At 43.6% G+C, this 16,744-nt stretch overlaps 1 pseudogene; it reads right to left on the reverse strand.

Moving 5' to 3' along the window:
- Positions 1 to 15,105: 15,105 nt before the first annotated feature.
- Positions 15,106 to 16,146, reverse strand: LOC146799591 (18S ribosomal RNA; annotated as a pseudogene).
- Between the last annotated feature and the right edge of the window lie 598 nt (positions 16,147 to 16,744).

A 16,744-nucleotide genomic window follows, 5' to 3' on the forward strand; every position in this document is an offset into this window, starting at 1 on the left:
GGGGCCACCTGTCGAGTGCACCACTGTCCTGCAGCGGGGTCATGCGCCTCAAGTCTTTATTTAATGGTGTTGGGTAGGCAGTGCTGCCCAAAAACTGGCCTGGTGCCCTTACAGTCTTCTGGTGAACTGCTGCTGTTACTGTGGGGGTGTCTGGCTGGACAGTTGTGCCCTGTGGCTTTTAGATTCCAGATGGTGCTCCTTGGTGGTCAAGTTACAGGAATGAGCGTTGTTTTGGAGTGTGTGTGTCGTCCCTGAATTCCCACCAGTGTTTCTTTTTACTTTTTCCAGACCATGATTATCTTTATTTTATCAATTACCGCATAGCCTCCGTGTTTACACACCTTCCTCCATCATTCCTCACCAGGGCCTTACTGGGAAAGCAAACAGGCCCTAGCAATTGAGTCGGACCTGTCGCTGAGGGGGGATATGGGGGGGGGGGTGAGGTGTGCATGGAAAACACTGGCCCTCAGTATCAAAAACGGCCCCCCAGTGGTGGAAGACCGGCCCCCACCCTGGCAGCCCACCGGGGAAATGACCTGTGCCCGCTACGGCTAGTCCAGCCCTGTTTGTGTTCCTCACGTGTCGCTAGCGTTGCAGAGGTTCTCTGGTCTGCACAAAGCACTACGGACTTCCTGTCAGTATGGCACAAGAATACTAAAACTAAATATCGCATGCCAAAAATATTGTGTCCTAAATATTGTTTACAAACATACCACCCTACTGGAGCTAATAACAATAAACCTGCACCCACTGGAGCAGTATTTCTGTAGATGATTTTTAAGACACTCTATTTGTCAGTTTGTATTTTTTTTCTGGATGTTCTGAACCACAAAACTGTCTGCCAGTTTACTGAACACTCTGTGACTTGCAAAGAATGTGAAACAATCTTCCATGTAGAAATCTTAAAGTAGCTTTTATCCATGCAGAACCATCAGCTCCTAAAATAAAACTGTCTTTCTTCATCACCTTGACAGATTGAATCAGAAACTCAGGCAACAAGCTTTGCCATTTTGTTTCTTTAATGTTATGTTCCAACTCTTCCAACCGCCCTCACCCTAGTTTCCAATAAAGGGAGCATTTTTAAATTCATTTTTAAAATAAATCTTGTATTTTCATTATTTGAACACAACACAGGACATAAAATATGCCTTTGAGTTAAACGCTTGCTGTGATGTTCTGCAAGTCTCTTGTTTCAGTCCTAGCAAAGGAATCTCAGCGTTCCCTCTGTGTATGGTACATGCATTAGGTGCAATTCAATTGGGTATTATTAGTGTATGTTGTTTATAAGGCGTATGAGTGGTGTGAAGGGCTATTTAAAGCTTGTTCTTGTTATGAAATTTAAATCCAGGTTGAGCTCACAATTTACTATTTGTTCCTCTACCTCCTGAGACGCTTTATTTTAGGACGACCGTGACATTCATTTGCACGTTTTCCCCTAGATTACCCGAAATAATTATAAAAACTGAGCTCTGAAAAACTGACTTTAGTCAGTTGCGGTCTTTTGGGAGGAAAAAATCACACCTAGGCAAACAAATATGCGAGGCAAAATGGTTTTAATAACTGTTACTCTCTCTTCCAAAGTTAACTTTCAATTACTCAAGTTTGCTACATTTGCTGAACAAGTGCCAGGTTTCAATGTTTATGCACATGTGCACGAGTGTCATTCAACTTTATTTATGTTCGATGAACCATACAAGTGCACAGTATAAAAATATGTTAAATATGTAAAAATTCATAGATATACAACGCATCTCAATGTCTGTATAAAATATTAAATGGAAAACTCCAGTCATAATACATCAATTAAGAATATGCTGCCCCAAAACCTATGATCAGAACCAGTGGGACGAAAACCTCAACAAGAGAAACCTTAAAAAGGTGCTCCTTAGGGTCCGCTATGTCACCCGGACTTTCTATATTATTTTCAAATGAGGGCAGCTGAGTGACCCTATAGGATGTCTAAAATAAAATGATGCTCCTTCGATTATTATACAGAACAGATGAATTTTTGTATTATGGAACTTTGGACTGTTGAATATCTTCCATAGATTACAATCATCATGAAAGTATTTTGGTAAATTCTGACAATGAGAGTCCTTGTACCAGAGATTTAAACCCAGCATTCAAACCATTCATGTAGACAGGAATGTAAAAGAGAGATACAACCCTAAGAGGGTTTTATAGAACAGCCCTAGTTGTAGACCTTGTTCAAACATTGTGCATCAGTGGGTTAGATCATCTTTGCCCTAACAATCTTGCCCATAGTGTTTTCTAATGACGAGGGGCCCTCTAAAAAAATTTACAACAGCAGTGCAGATGTCAATGGAGGCCAATGAGTATCTCATGCCTTTTTTATATGTAAAGGGGCGTTGCTTTCTCAAGAGTGAGAGCAAAAACCTGACTCTTGGTGTTTGTTAAAGTGCTCGAAATAATATAAAGTGAAAAGTGCTTTGTTTGGATAAGTTGTCACAGGGACATGGGATGAGTTGATCTGACCACCCTCCTTCACGTGGAAATGCTGCCAAAAAGTGCACTGTGCCTAACTCTAACCTTATCAGGTAAAGTCTATTTTGTGAGTTAGTACTAAAGTAAAATTGTAAATGATTAGCCATAGGACTATCCCCACAGGACACATCATTCCAAAATGCTCCTGCTACTGCCGGTGATGCTTGTTAGCCCTGATAGAAAAGGCCATTTTAATTCTGTCTTTGACTTTTGAGGTCATATTCTTGAGGTTTTCATAAAAGTCCCGTAAGACAATCTTGAGCAGTGCACATTTCAGGTAATGAAACCAGGTAATCTTATCAGCAGTAGAGACAGCCAGACAGTCCCTGATGATATCACTTGAGAAGGCTAAATCTTCAGATAGTCAAATCTTTACCCATAAAAACAGAGGAGCAAGGCCAACACGGTCCTCTATATAATCCAGCCCTAATTCAGAGTGGCAGAAGTTTGTGGGTGCATTTTTCGGTACCATCCATGTCCTTTTTCTTTCTTTTTTTTTTACTTTAGTTTTTAAACTTTATTTATATAGGTTTTTCATTACTTACAGTCAGACAAGCAGCACATTATATATAAACAAAATATCACATACCGTCACAAATATCACATAATAATACATTGTGGGCAGTTCGATAGTAATACTACTCACCACCACTTGTTTACACTGCTGTTCTGTTTGTGTCTTCCATCGACAGGTGCCTGCATCTGTAAAATTGTTAGTACTTTTCCCCGCATGCATACTATGTGTACATTATGTGACCTTTAGTACTCTCCCAACCCCCCCACTCTACCCAGTCTCTTATCCTACATCTGTTTGGCTGGATCCCTCCTGTTCCGCTTCACCAGTTACACTACGTGCCATATAAGTCTGGTATGGTCCCCATATGTCTTTAGGCCTGCATTTTTCTGGTATTAGGGCATTGTAATTGTCTGATTGCGTGGAGCAATAAGCCAAATCTGATTGCCAGTCTGATATCTTGGGCAGCGGCCCCCGCATCCAATTCATTGCTATTGTGCGTTTCACTAATAATAGGCTAATAGCCGCCAGTTTGCGTCCTGATTTATGTACGTCTTTGTCATAGCCTAGTAGTGCCACCTGAGGTGTCTCTGGAATTGGAAGTTCCAACATCTGCATTAGGATTGAGAATACATCCCTCCAGACTGCTCAGACGCCTGGGCATTCCTAAGCCAAGTGAATGAAACCTGCGTTCCCAGCCCTGCATCTCGGGCATTTGTCATCTTCAATCAGACCATACTTGTGTAATCAAGATGGGGTATAGTATGCCCTGTGGAGATATTTGTCATGTATCAACCTGTGTCGCCCATTTTGTGAGATGGACTTGGTGTTTGCGTAACAGCGTGCCCATTGTGCCTCTGTAAATTCTATGACCAGCTCCTCTTGCCACTCAAGCTGAGTTTTATGCAGAGTCAGGTTGGTACTCTTCTTGCTGAACGCATATAGCATTGTAATGCCGCGCTGCGGAGTGGTGGCCTCAAGTAGAAATGTTAGTACCTTCACTTCCTCTGGTTCTGCCATGTCATCCTCAGACTAACACGTAGCACCCGTCTAACCATGTTGAAGTCTGAGGCTAGTATTTGCTCCCATGTTTTCACTTCGCCTTCATGAAAGAAATCCCCCATCCGCATAATTTGTAGCTTGTGAAGTGTTTGTATGACTGCCCTATCTTCGCACATTGGGAACCAGTCGCACTATTCAACTGGCCATCTGGGTCAGTATAAGTGTGTAAGGTGCTGGGCAACTGCCATGTTCTTCATTTGGGTTTTCGTACATCCTTTCAGAACTATACCACAGGAACTCCCCTGAGTTCCGCTAACTATTATTTTAGGCAGTGGAATAAAGCTGACCATGTTTCTTTCGATGTATAAATGTGGTAATTCCTGGGGGCCATGAATCCAGTAATGGGCATGAAGTACCTGTGCGGCTCTGTAGTATCCTTCTCAATTGGGGGTGTTTAGACCACCCTCACGGTAGCTTTTTGTTAACGTGTCCCATTTTATCCGGGGCTGCTTCCCTGCCCATGCCAGCCATTCTAGCAGGGTGCGGAGATTTAAAAAAAAAACGACTTAGTCAATATAATTTGGATGTTAGAGAATAAGAAAAGGAAGTGGGGGAGAACTATCATTTTCATTAAGGCTACGCGAGCTATGAGAGATAATGGGAGTCTAATCCACTTGTCAATGGAGTCTCCGTTTTTGCACTGCGCGCCCATAATTTTCCCGCAGTATTACCTCTGGGTCTGTGTGAACCTGGATTCCTAGGTAGCGCACAGGTTCTGCAATCCATTCAATGGAGTAGTCAGTCTGTGTGGGGGTGGTCACACTGGTGAGTGGAAACATCTGAGTCTTATGCCAATTGATGTTCAGGCATTAATGTTGGCCAAATAGTGTAACCTCTTTAACCCCGGTCGGGTAACTACGATCCGCCAGCGGAGTTTAGGTAGTTTTGCCTACTCCGCGTTCCGTTGCAAACACGGAGTTCAGGCAAAACTATGTCTCCGTGGCGGAGCGTAGTTAGCCAGCCCTCCACCCTCCCCAAATAATTAAAATCGCCGCTCTCTTGCCTTCTCCTCGCCGTCCTGCTTCAATGATAACCCCAACGTTGTACGTCTTGCACCGATGGCAAAATGTCGGTGTTGGCAGTCTAGATGTAAGTCTTGGAATAAGGGATGCCATGGTAAAATGCTGGTGGTGGCATATTGGATGTAATTCTTTGAATAAACAATACCCATGGCATAATGCCGGGCCCTTGCACAATGGCGGTAATTATTGAGATAGGGTAGCACCCACTGCAACATTTTAAAAATAAATTGGGCCAACTCCAGGGGAGCATCAGGCTTCATTGACATGACTGCATTATAGTACATCAATATTTAATGACAGTCTTTCAAAGCCTGTGGGTTTTGAGCAAATTTATGTGAAAAATTGTACTTTAAAACACACAATTTGTCCTCATTTTTTTCGAAACTTTTCTTGGGGAAGAGAACCAGTAGAAACCTTCCTAGAAGTTGAGCGTGCTCACTTTGCTTACTGGCTGGACACAGAGCAAGTGGTATGCCCCTTCACTTTCAAAAATCACCTGCTGCTACTGCAGTTATTTGCTTACTACATGCTCAATGTCTGTACCCAAGTGTTTAAAAATCAGCCATTAATATATATAATTTCTAAGCTCTTGGGTGTGGCACATGCATTTCTAAATAAGGCATTATTTATTATTTCCTCCAGAAAATGTGTATCTCGGTTGAGTTTCAAGTTCAAAAGGACAATTGTTTCAGTCCACAGCTAAATTAACATCAGCACAGGAATGCAACACGCCACATTTCTCCATATAGTTCAATATTATTGACTGTTTACCTAGTGCTAACTAAAAATGGAAGTCTTTCAAGCCTTTTCAAGGTAAAATAATTCCTTTATTTACAGGCACAAATCAGAGCATCCTGGTCTTGGAAAGAATCTAACCTTTTTTCAAGTCATGCCACCCTACAGGGAAAAAACAACAGAAGAAGCAGGTGAGACTGGCTTAGAAAGAGGTGCAACTGGCAGAAAGTTCAGGGCATTACAGGCATTGACAACCCTTGTAACCTTTTTGCACCGGTAACCAACACCGCATGGTTAATGATGTAGCGCGACTAAAACAAACCCTTTACAAACGTCACCCAACCCAGGAAAACTCTCACACCACTTATTCATCGGTGGGGCCCATAACACCGAAAACACACATTCACTCAGTTTTCCGGATAAGTGACAAGCTGGTGAGCTGCGAGAAACCCAGGGTACCTTAATATTAATTTTCCCTAAATATTAACTATATACATTATATACATTTAACTCTAGAATTTTCTGGATTAAACATCAAGGTACTCCGTTAAATTTGGGTCGATGGACCAACTAGTAAGAATCAGTTGAAAGCGATTAAGTCCAGCTCAATCACATTGAGACCTTTAACTTTTATAGATCATAACTTTAATTCTAATAACCACAGACTCAGTTTGAGTTAACATGACATTTTATCTTGATTCATTGAATAAGTAAAATTTATTAGACAAGATTATAATAATTATTTTCATAAGTGTTTCAGGTAAAAATTCAAACAGAAACAGAAAATACTCATTACCCTTGGCCTTAGGGCGATGATGAGAATGGTTAACCAGAGCCTGAACCGCAGATCACAGGATAGGTTCCCAAACTGACTGACTGTCCCTCTAACCTTCTCAGACGTATTCCCTTCCAGGATAGAATCCCGCTACGGTCTCGTTCCTTTTCTCCCTCAAAGTTCAAAGTTCAGAATCTGTCAAAGTCTTTTCAGCATCTGGGAGAAATCGTCTCAACAGACAGCGTGTCGTGTTGAATAGAAAAATAAGCAAGTGCCACAACGTCATCATAAGCACCAATTTTAATACCCTTTCACTAATTTGCTATACCCAGAATTGAAACTTTTTAAGGGGCTGTATTCATTTCTATTGGTCCATTGGAGGGGTGGTGATGGTCACCTCATTGTCCTCCTTGCCTAAACCGGTTCTGTAAATTACATATTCATGCATATCCTCATGACTTGTTATGTTCCAACATTTGTAACAACTGCTAATATTGATGAATGCTGCAGTCCAAGTTTTTCATCCGTTCCCAGACTTTTATACAGAGAATCTTGGCATCCACTCTTGTCCTAGGCCAGTGCGGCCTTGACATCTCTCACTCCAGGCATAGGCCACACTTGTGACTGTAACTTCCATTCTGCTCATGCGCAGGGGCCATCTTGGTTATACGTGATCACATCGCTCGGCAGCGGCCATTTTCTCAACGAGGCCTAGCAGGCCTGAACGGAACTAATGTGAAAACAACATAGCAGAAATTAGACATAGAAAATAAGCCCTTCTGTTTACACCCACTATTCTAATGACCCGTGTTAGGTGTTACCTAGCATAAGCGACATTTAAAGCCATTTTACTTACCATCTGCATTCTTTGCCACAATACTTAACTACAAATGAAATACATGCAATTTTACTTCTATTTTCTACACGAAACACAAACCTATGTTAATTTAAATTTCACATCTGTAAGTAAATTAGATTTTGCATATGCCAGTTAGTTTTCCCATGTGTAGTGTCTAATTAAAGGTGCATTGATTGATTAGTACATTCATTCAAACAATTAGTAATTTTGAGGTTATGAGGTCATTAACTTCGAAGTGGGTGCAAAAATGTAGTATTTTCCGCTGCTCCATCATTAACATACATTTATGAGTTAGACATAACAAAAAGTAGGCACTCTCCAGCAAGGTCTGGCCCTATTCCCAAATATTATGTCAACAGTAGCCAGACCTTTTTTTAGGTCTGGTGCAGCTAAAAGGTTTTGTATGATATACTTATTTAAAGGGGCTTTCAGACATCTCATTTCATCCATTAGTCTGTTGTTGTGACATTCACATTCTGCTTCAACCCACTACAGCATACAGCATGAGCCAGAGGGTCAGACTACTTCAGCCACTGGCTCACTCATTCTTACAGAGACATTTACATATCATTTTACTAATGGAAACAGTGACATTTATTCTGGTTTTGTGATCTATCTATCTGTCTATCTATCATCTATATACTTATCTATCTGTCTTTTTGTACGTCTTTCTATCTATAATTCTGTCTGTTTGTCGGTCTATCTAATTGTCTGTGTATCTATCAACCTGTCTCTCTATCTACATGTCTATCTACCTATCTGTCTAACTACTTGTCTATCTATCTATGTCTTTGGTTTATCAATTTACTTTTTCATCTTTTTTGCATGTTTACGCAAGAACATTAGGAGGCTTTCCCATATCTCCAAAAAGACGTACTATTAAATTAGTTTTAAAAGTCTGGCAAAATGCGATCTGAAAAATACCTTTGCACATTGTCCACACTCAAATCACAATTGCAAAAAAAGTGCGGAATCAAAATATATTGGGGGCACAGTAGAAGCCCCCAGTCATAGCTCACCATCCAAACACAGCACACAGATGGACCAAAACACACCCATGGTCCTGGAAAGGAAACTGCAAAAACATGAAATGTTAACTTATATTTTTGAAATACAAAGATATTTACATTTATTGAGTGGGCGTTACTTAGAGCAGACTGGGGCAGGAGCAGACGTGTCTGGTTCCTCATATCGGCTGCCATTGCAAAAAATGCAACAGCATGATTTATTCAGTAAGCAAACCAACTCGAAAGACTAAGAAGTGTTATACACAAACTCCAACAGATGGACGAGAGAGAGAGGCAAGCAAAGGGAGCCAAGTAAGAGAAAAGAGAACAAGGAGAGGAGGCGCGCCTAGCACGTTGATCTAGGAGTATCTCAGGGCAGCCGGAAGCAATCAGAAATTCTAGATTGAGTTTCTCATTGTACAGCAGCCGGGGCTCTTCCGTACGGGTGTTGGGGCTGCAGACCCCACCATTTACCTGACAAGAAGAGTATCTGTGACACTGAACTTTGTTTGTCCTGACAGACACTCTTCTTGTTCAGATCAGGAAGCCAGGAGCTAGACATGTGCTAAATGTGCAGGTTCCCAGCTTTCCGAGCTGAACTTTGCCAGGCTAATAATTTCACAGTCCTGGTGTGACGAGGGGAGTGTCACTGATAGCCTCAGACCTAAGAATTTCAGTTTTAAGCCCTGAAATGACCAGGGCCGAGAATCAATCAGTGACACCTCATCAGAGAGTCGGATGGGGTCAGCAGTCTCACTGACACCATCCTACTTGTGAAAAGTGAGGGACTGCTGCCTTCTAACAGAAGGCAACAGTCCCAACCCTTCTGGGACCTCCGGGGCTTCCTTTACGGAAAGCTCCAGTGAAAGTAAGGTTTATTTTTTTGCTGATTGGTGCATGTCCGTGTGAATGTAAGAATGTATGTATGTATGTGCATTTTTGAGTGAGTGTTGTGAATGGTTGTATGTGTGCACGTTGTCAAGTGCTATCAACCTTAAATGTCAGTGGAAGTACGTCTTGGACAAATATGTGCAGCTTTTAAATTACTTATGTGTGTCATTTTGAGTGATATTTTATCACTCCCAATAATACCACACTAATACAAATGTCATTGGTTATCAGATAGTAGAGTGAGTTCACTATTTACTTAGCTGCTGGCTAATAGTAGAGACTATGCACTGTTTATGCACTGGTGTGCTGGCAGCCGTGCGAACAGCAAGAAAACATAATTATTTACACAACTGCTGGTTAAAGAGCAGAGAGTATATCTACTGTTTGGCTAACATACATGGAAATGGCAAATAAATGATTTGAGATCCCTGGTCTGTGGCTAAATAGCGTATATGCACTATTTCTCCAGTGATCATGCAAATCTCCAAGAAACTTCACTATTTACCTGGCCGCTGACAAAACAGCAAACATTATGTACAATGTAGCCAGTGGTCATGCAAAAATAAACTTCATTATTTACTCCACTGCTGACTAAATTACAGAAATTATGCAGTTTAGCCAGCAGCTGTGCAAATGACAAATAAACCTTTTACCCAGCTGCTGCCTAAACGATCACCTTGCCAACCACCAGCTCCTCAAAGCTATGCTATTAAGATCCAGACCAAGCCCAAGTACAGAGACCACCCTCAAAGCATCAACAGATGGCATCCTGATGACCTTCCACAGAACTCTGTGCTGCCATCAACACCGTCTCCCATCCCAATTAGATCACTACATGAGACTGGCATCCAAGGAGAGGCCCTCCAATGGATCTCCACCTTTATCACTGGGAGAACCCAAACAGTCAACATGCCAACATACCCCTAAGAAGCATGGGAACCGATTGCAGATTCCCTCAGTGGATCCTCACTTAGCTAGACCCAGTGGCGGCTGGAGAAATTTGAAAATAGTGGGACATGAGAACAATTCATGAACTTTGGAGCACATTTGAGTGAGCTGGAAATATCTAAGAAGCTTTTTGGAGGTTTCTCTCCCTTAAAACATTTTTAAAAAGTGGTGCAAAATGGTGCATTTCAAGCACAATTTCTATAATAAATGAACCAACAAGCACATTTCATATAGCCATTAAATAAAAAAAATTCCATCTCCAAAATCTGAAAGTAGAGGTGGGAGAGCCATTGAAAGCTAAAGCCAACTGCCTGGCTCTGGCTAAGTTTGAGATCCTTTTGGACTCTTGAGCCGAAAATGAGCCATGCCTACATATGGGACATGCCTGCTGGCCATGCTCTACTCTCATGTGCCAAAAAAGGGATATAAAAAATTAACTATCAAAAATAGGGCAGGGAGAGAAATATCCATTTAGTGGCTTAACTGCTCAATGTAAGTCCAGAAAACCAATGATCGATCCTGGCCTCCCCACTTAACCAAACTGTGTGATCCTAAGCATCAGAGTCTGACTGCTTCACTTAGCAGATCAGGAGGTCCCTGATACCTCTGTATACCTACAAGCAGACATGGGGTCACCCGCCCATGCTCTCCTTCAAGCACAGGGACCAGGGAGTCACAGGTACTCTCCAGTTAGACCTCACTAAGGGGCGAACTACAATGTCGGCCGACAGGCTGTCAGTGGAAGACTCACCGCCATCGGAACCACCTTCACCGCCTGCCCCATTAGGATAGCGGGTGGAGTGATGGTGGTCAGAAACACCAACTGCTACACATCCAATGGGCTCCCTGAGCCCGCCGGTGTGGCATTGGGCCTTGCAATCCCTGTAATGGTGGCGCTATCTACCAGGCACCGCCGTATGGATTACGATGTCCCTCCCCACCAGCCTTTTCATGGCAGTTCAGCTACCATGGAAAGGCTGATGGAAAGGGGGACCCGTAGCGGGCATCACTGGCCCTCCGATGTGGGCTCCCTGCATCATGTGGCAGGCACTGCATCTGGCATGTGGCAGGCAGCGCATAGTGCAGGGATATGTCAAGTGACCCCTTTTTGTATTGCGGCGTGTGCTGTAGCCAGCAGCACCCGTCGCAACACAAAAGATAGGCATTGCCACTGCCGTGGTGGTCGCATCATAATGCCGACGTCTGGACCTCCAACAGTCTGTCGGGCGGACTTTAGCCCCTAAGTAAACTTAAAGGTAAAAACACTTACTTTGTACATTGCTGCAAAGCTGCACATTTTAAGCTCTACCGCTCCGCACGACCACACAACAGTATTCAGACAAAATATGGAGTTTGAAATATCGTCCTACAGAAATATCAAGTTTAAAATATCTTGACATGGAAATATCGTCATCAAGAATATTGATGTCAAGAATATCAATTTGAAGGTAAGTAACATTGATTTTTAAAATATTGAAGTTATTAATATCATTTGCAAAAATATCGTTGTTTAGAATCTCGTTTTTAATTATTGTCACATATTTTAGTATATTCCTTAATTGTATATGATGTTAATTTTTTGTATAATTATTGTTTATCATATTTTATATATTTGTTAGTTTTTCAGTAGGTAATACATTTAATTTAATTAAATGTTGTGATTTTTAGTTCTGTAGCGGGTTGTGGGTTTATAGGGGTATAGGGTGGGAAGTAATTTAATTATAATACATTAATGAATATTTTTTATTTTATATTATTTATTGAATTTATATATCGGTATGTTAATTGTGCTATTGATCTTTTGATGTAAAAGTTAAGTGCAGGACATGGGGTTTAGAGTGGAAAAGGGTGGGAAGTAATTTATTTGTAATTAATTAATAATTAGTTAATTAACATAAATTAATTAATGATGTTAATTGTGTAACTTTTATAGGTGTGGGTTGTGAGGTTATGGGGTAAAGGATGGGAAGTAATGTATTTTTAATTAAGTAATAATTAGTTAATTAACATTAATTAACTAATTAATTATGATAATTGTGTAATTTCTTCTTTTAGGTACGGGTTGTGGGGTTATTTGGGTAAAGAGTGGCAAGTCATTTATTTTTAATTATTTATAATTAGATGTTAATTAATATTAATTAAATAATTGATAATTATGTTAAGTGTTTAATTATTTTTTTTTAGGTGCAGGTTGAGGGGTTTATATGGGCAAAGGGTGAGGAGTAAATACATTTGAACTCATTAGGAATTATTTTTTAATTATTATTAATTATTAATTTGATAATTAACTATGTTAATTGTGGAAATACTTGTCTGTATATTTTGTGTGTGTGTTTTTGGGAGTATATTGTGGGAAGTACATTAACTGTAATGAATTAATAACTAAAATGTTTTAAAAATAATTATAATTAGTTTGTTGATAAATATTCATATTCATAGTGTTATGTGCAGGTTGTGAGTCTTGTGAGGTTATAGTGTGGGAAGTTACTAAATTATGATTATGTAATACATTTTTGGGGTTTGTTCAAGATATTTAGTTTCTTTTTCATGTTGCATGGACTGGAGCGGGAATAGTAATTTGTACCCCTCTGCTATCCAACACTTTCCCTACTGTTGTATTGACTGGAGTGAGAATACTACTACATTTTACGCCTCTGTAATCCAACACTTTCCCTACTGTTTCACTGATTGGAGTGGGAATAGTAAAATTTTACCCCTCCGCCATCCAACACTTTCACTTTCACTACCGTTGCACAACATTTTCCCTACTGTTCTAGTGACTGGAGTGTGAATAGAAATGTTACCCCTCCGCAATCCAACACTTTCCCTGTTGACCAGGTTGGAATGGGAATAGTACATTTTACCCCTCAACAATCCAACATTTTCCCTAATGTCTTACTGACTGGAGTGGGAATAGTAAAGGTTACCCCTCCGCTATCTAACATTTTCCCTACTGTTGTACTGATTGGAGTGGAAATAGTAATTTTTTCCCTCTGCACTCCAATAGTCTGTTTACTGTTGTACTGGCTGGAATGGCTATAGTAAATACTTTCTAAAAACACTTTCATTACTGTGGCATTTGCTGGAAAAAGATTTGTAAGTTTTAGTTTGTTTAATTATTTTTGCATTGCGTAAAGTGAGAGCAGTAAATGTTAGATATATTTACTATAAAACTTTGTGTAGTTTTGTATGAATTGTAGTCCTAATAGTATATGTATTAAATAGTATATTTAATCATTAATTTTAAATTGCTATAATTTATATTGTTATGTCTTGTTCATTTAAAATTATGTTTTTAATGTGTAAAATAATGGTTACTACATTTTAAGATTTATAAATGGTTTACTTTTTAAAATTTAATTACAACGGTTTGTTTTTTAAAGATTTAGGCCCTCAATACGATGTCGGGTAGACTTGCGTCTGCCCGACACTGTTGCAGAATCGGTATCCAAGAGCTTGTGCTGCGTTCGTAAACCGGCCATAGCACAAGCTCCAAAAGAGAAATTTATGTTTTCATCAATCCCTGCCCGTGTGATAGGAACCATCACGCGATGTAGGGATTCACAGGGGGCACCTTAGGTGCCCCCACGGCCTCCAACCGGAGGCCGCTGTGGCATAGGGGCCCCGCCAGGGGCCCCCAAGTCACTTTCCGACAGGCTTTTCATGTTAGAAATCCCGGCATGAAAAGCCTGTCGGAAACCGACATCATAATCCCCACGGCGTAAACGTCATATGTAGGGATTATAAGCGGCATCCGACTGGCCGACAGGCTCCTTTAAGCCTTCGGAAGCCATTCGGTAGGGGTGGGCAGAGAACTCCGCTCCACCAGCAGAGCGGAGTTAGCCAGCCAACCCGCCCCCTGGCCCAGTCCCTGCTTCTGAACCAAGTCAGGTCGGGTGAGCCTGCCCTGGCACCGAAGGACCCCTGTCCCCAGCGCCCGGACCCTTGGATGGCTTGCAGGACGGGGGGCTCCTGCACCCCGGGGCCTGCCGGACAACGCTTGAGCCCCGGGACCGGTCCCAGCTTCCGAACCATAGCCAGCTCGGGTGAGCCTGCCCTGGCCCCCAGCGCCTGGACCCTTCGCTGGCTTGCAGGATGGGGGCTCCAGCACCCCGGGGCCCGCTGGACAGAGCTCAAGCCCCAGGCCCGTCCCACCTTCCGAAACCTAGCCAGGCTAGGGAAAGCCTCCCTGGGCCCCAATGAACCCGTAACCCCAGTGCCAGGATCCTCAGCTGACTTGCAGGACAGGGGGCTCCCGCACCCCAGGGCCTGCCGGACAAAGAGCTCGAGCCACGGGCCAGGTCCCAGCTTCCAAACCCTATCCAGGCCGGGGAGAGCCTCCCCAGGCCCCGGTGGACTCCTGTCCCCAGTGCCTGGACCCTCGGCTGGTTGGCAGGACAGGGGGGCTCCCGCACCCCAGGGCCCGCCGGGCAGAACTAAAGGCCCGGGCGCGGTCCCAGCTTCCGAACCCTAGCCAGGCCGGGGAGAGCTGAACACCACTTGTCCCTCTAAGAAGTTGGACGCCGACCACTGGGCGTCACGTAACCAGTTAGCATGGAGGAATCTCGTTCGTTATTGGAATTAATCAGACAAATCGCTTCACCAACTAAGAACGGCCATGCACCATCACCCACAGAATCGAGAAAGAGCTATCAATCTGTCAATCCTTTCCGTGTCCGGGCCGGGTGAGGTGTCCTGTGTTGAGTCAAATTAAGCCGCAGGCTCCACTCCTGGTGGTGCCCTTTTGTCAATTCCTTTAAGCTTCAGCTTTGTAACCATACTCCCCCCGGAACCTAAAGACTTTGGTTTCCCGGAAGGTGCTCGGCAGGTCATGGGAATAACGCTGCCGGCTCACTAGTCGGCATTGTTTATGGTCGGAACCACGGCGACGATATCTGATCGTCTTCAAACCTCCGACTTTCTTTCTTGATTAATGAAAACATTCTTGGCAAATGCTTTCGCTTTGGTTCATCTAGCGCCGGTCCAAGAATTTCACCTCTAGCGGCACAATACGAATGCCCCCGACCGTCCCTCTTAATCATGGCCCCAGTTCCGAAAACCAACACAATAGAACCAGAGTCCTATTCCATTATGCCTAGCTGAAGTATTCATGCGACCGGCCTGCTTTGAACACTCTAATTTTTTCAAAGTAAATGCTTCGGGCCCCCAGGACACTCAATCCCAAGATCCAACTACGAGCTTTTTAACTGCAGCAACTTTAATATACGCTATTGGAGCTGGAATTACCGTGGCTGCTGGCACCAGACTTGCCCTCCAATGGATCCTGGTTAAAGGATTTAAAGTGTACTCATTCCAATTACAGAGTCTCGAAAGAGTCCTGTATTGTTATTTTTCGTCACTACCTACCCGAGTCGGGAGTGGCTAGTTTGTGCGCCTGCTGCCTTCCTTGGATGTGGTAGCCACTTCTCAGGCTCCCTCTCTGGAATCGAACCCTGATTCCCTGTTACCCGTGGTCACCATGGTAGGCACAGAAAGTACCATCGGAGGTTGATAGGGCAGACATTCAAACGTATTGTCGCCGTCACAGGGACGTGCAATCGGACCGAGGGTATCTAGATTCACCAAAGCGGCCAGGTGAGCCCGGATTGGTCTTGGTCTGATAAATGCACGCATCCCGGGAGGTCAGCGCTCATCAGCATGTATTAGCTCTAGAATTACCACAGTTATCCAAGTAACAGATGGAGCGATCAAAGGGACCATAACTGTTTTAATGAGCCATTTGCAGTTTCACTGTACCGGCCGTGTGTACTTACACGTGCATGGCATAATCTTTGAGACAAGCATATGCTACTGGCAGGATCAACCAGGTAGCCGCACCTGCTGACGGGGTGGGTTCGGGAACCGCGCACCTGTCTCCCCGACCGGCAACCTTCGCACACACCTCCCTCTCGGGAGCCTGCTAGGGGAAGGAGCCCGCCCACCTGGGCGGGAGGGCTCGCTGGAGGGGGTGGAGAGGTGCGGTCATACGGGCACCGGCGGGCCCAGCCATCTCGACGGAAGGGAGAGGCAGGCAGAGGCACAGCCTGAGCAAGATGCAGGGATGCCGAAGCCTGGTGGCGGCGGCACCCCTCGGAACAGCCGTTCCGAGCTGCCGCGAAAATGCACGGGGCGGAGAGGGGTGATGGTGTGGCGCACGGGGCCTACTGACCTGCGGGCCGGCAGCGTCCGAGGGCCTGGTACCACCCGACCCCTTTCGCTTGGGTCAAACCACTGGGGGCACAAGCTGCCGGGCCGCTCAGCCTTCGCTCTGCGTGGTAGGGTGAAGGGCCTCCTGCCAGGCAGCAGGCCCTCGAGTCGGACTGTCCATGTGGGGTGGAAGCTCTTTGCTTGAAACAATAGCCGAGGCTGGCCAAGCAGTCCATCCCTAAACGGACCGAGAGTGCCCAATCGATCGGAGTGCGGCCG

This window comes from Triturus cristatus, chromosome 9, assembly GCF_964204655.1.
Source record: "Triturus cristatus chromosome 9, aTriCri1.1, whole genome shotgun sequence".
NCBI lineage: Eukaryota > Metazoa > Chordata > Amphibia > Caudata > Salamandridae > Triturus > Triturus cristatus.